The 2500-nt window shown below is 58.5% G+C and overlaps 1 non-coding gene across 1 annotated transcript in view; it reads right to left on the bottom strand.

Annotated features, from left to right (window-relative positions):
* The window catches only part of LOC124576328, a 1910-nt gene extending 1805 nt beyond the window's left edge, over nt 1-105 (bottom strand). Inside the window, exon 1 of the ribosomal RNA XR_006972504.1 lies at nt 1-105. This exon is cut by the window's left edge and continues 1805 nt beyond it. This is a non-coding gene — a ribosomal RNA (small subunit ribosomal RNA).
* Between the last annotated feature and the right edge of the window lie 2395 nt (nt 106-2500).

The raw sequence follows: 2500 nt of genomic DNA on the forward strand, positions 1-2500 counted from the left end.
ATTTAATGAGCCATTCGCGGTTTCACCTTAATGCGGCTTGTACTGAGACATGCATGGCTTAATCTTTGAGACAAGCATATGACTACTGGCAGGATCAACCAGGGAGCTGCGTCAACTAGAGCTGAGCAGCCGGCCGCCCGGGAGTGTGTCCCGGGGGCCCGCGCGAACACGCAAGCGTCCGCTCAATTATTCTGCAAACAGGAGGAGGCTGAGCTCCCCTGCACAATACACCTCGAAACCCTCTCAGGTCCCGGCGGCGCGCAGCGCCGTCCTAAGTACTTGGTCGGGTTCGAGAGAGGCGCAATCGCCCGGAGTTTGGCGAGTAGACGCTTTAGGTGCGACCACCCGTGCTCCCAACTGAGCTTGCCGCTGCCGACAGAGGCCCGGGAGCGTGCTGTCGTGGCATTGCCGGCGGGAGACAACACGCGCCACCTACGGTGGCCGGCAGCTCCAACGCCAGCGCCACAGAAGGACAAAAGCCCCACTTGGGTGCCGAAGCGAACGCGCCAACACGTCCGCACAGCTGCGATACAAACCACCTGCGAGAACCGCAGAGGCGACCGAGCAGCAGACGGCGTCGCGGCGCCGAGCGCCGGGCGGCGGCGCATCCTCAGCGCACACAGTCCTCAATCGGACCAGCACACTGCAGATGTCCACCGCGCTTCGCACCGGGCCCGCGAGGACCTACTTTGGCCGCACGGCGCCGCGTGCAGGGTGCGCCGGCGCGCAGCTGCGCCGCCTGCCGCCTCCGTCGGCCGGCGCGCCTGCCACTGGCCGCCCCCACCAGCCGGCTGTAGCGCGTGCGCCCACGCACCGCGCGGCCAGCACGCCGGGAGGCCCCCCCTCACCGGCCGGGGACGGTCCCACCCAGCCACCGCCGCGTATCGCTTCACACCCACATGCCATTCACGTTCGTGGGCATGGTGGGTATCGCTGAAACAACCGGTTGGTAGCTCAACCGATCGTCGCCATCACTGATTCACCTCTAGCGAGAACAACCGCACCACAACGGTTTACCAGTTGTTCATTTGCGTAACGTCACCAGCAAACGTAGACGTCCATCGCCATTTGCAAATTCAACGATTGTTGCATGCCTGTGTCAGGTGTCACGACACACTATGTCTGCCCACATACACGCAACAACATGTGCACGCTTCGCGAACACGTGGAAGGTGGCCCCCGTACGTATGCGATGTCCATTGCGCGAACGACTGTCAACCGGCCTCTGTCGCATGTCGCAGATGTGGAACGCAGTGCACCATGCTATCACGGTGAGTGAGAAGAGACGACTACGTCTGACAACACGCGCCACTACATCAACAGACGGCTCATGCTGATCGCCATCCACGGCATACCATACTGCAATCCAGCTCTTATAGGGAGACGACACGTAGCTGAGTGCACAATATTTGGACCGTATGGTTCGCCGTTGTTGGCGCAGTCGTGGTACGGTCACACATGTACCACGATGTATCATTCAGTACATGAGGACCAATGTGCAGTACAGTGTGTGATTTGGACGTACAACATCAGCGGACAGTTGACACAAGCCGTACCACAACGTAGGCTGTGCTTCGCCATGCGAATGCCAATGAACAACTGCGAAGGGCATTGAGCATGTACGTCCTGCTGCCATCCGCATTACAGTGTATAGCTGCAAGGTGTTTAACATGAAGCGATACTCTGGGGACCGGGCAGTGCGGGTAGCAAACTATATTGCGGGGGTTGCAGTTAGGCAACACTACACTAATTTAACGCGTCGTATGACAATTACAGAGCAGGTTAAGGCCCAACGTGTGTTGGGTTAAGGCCCAACGTGTGTTGGGTTAAGGCCCAACGTGTGTTGGGTTAAGGCCCAACGTGTGTTGGGTTAAGGCCCAACGTGTGTTGGGTTAAGGCCCAACGTGTGTTGGGTTAAGGCCCAACGTGTGTTGGGTTAAGGCCCAACGTGTGTTGGGTTAAGGCCCAACGTGTGTTGGGTTAAGGCCCAACGTGTGTTGGGTTAAGGCCCAACGTGTGTTGGGTTAAGGCCCAACGTGTGTTGGGTTAAGGCCCAACGTGTGTTGGGTTAAGGCCCAACGTGTGTTGGGTTAAGGCCCAACGTGTGTTGGGTTAAGGCCCAACGTGTGTTGGGTTAAGGCCCAACGTGTGTTGGGTTAAGGCCCAACGTGTGTTGGGTTAAGGCCCAACGTGTGTTGGGTTAAGGCCCAACGTGTGTTGGGTTAAGGCCCAACGTGTGTTGGGTTAAGGCCCAACGTGTGTTGGGTTAAGGCCCAACGTGTGTTGGGTTAAGGCCCAACGTGTGTTGGGTTAAGGCCCAACGTGTGTTGGGTTAAGGCCCAACGTGTGTTGGGTTAAGGCCCAACGTGTGTTGGGTTAAGGCCCAACGCGGGTTAGGTTAAGGCGCAACGCGGGTTAGGTTAAGGCGCAACGCGGGTTAGGTTAAGGCGCAACGCGGGTTAGGTTAAGGCGCAACGCGGGTTAGGTTAAGGCGCAACGC

Source organism: Schistocerca americana, unplaced genomic scaffold (genome assembly GCF_021461395.2).
Source record: "Schistocerca americana isolate TAMUIC-IGC-003095 unplaced genomic scaffold, iqSchAmer2.1 HiC_scaffold_248, whole genome shotgun sequence".
Lineage (NCBI taxonomy): Eukaryota > Metazoa > Arthropoda > Insecta > Orthoptera > Acrididae > Schistocerca > Schistocerca americana.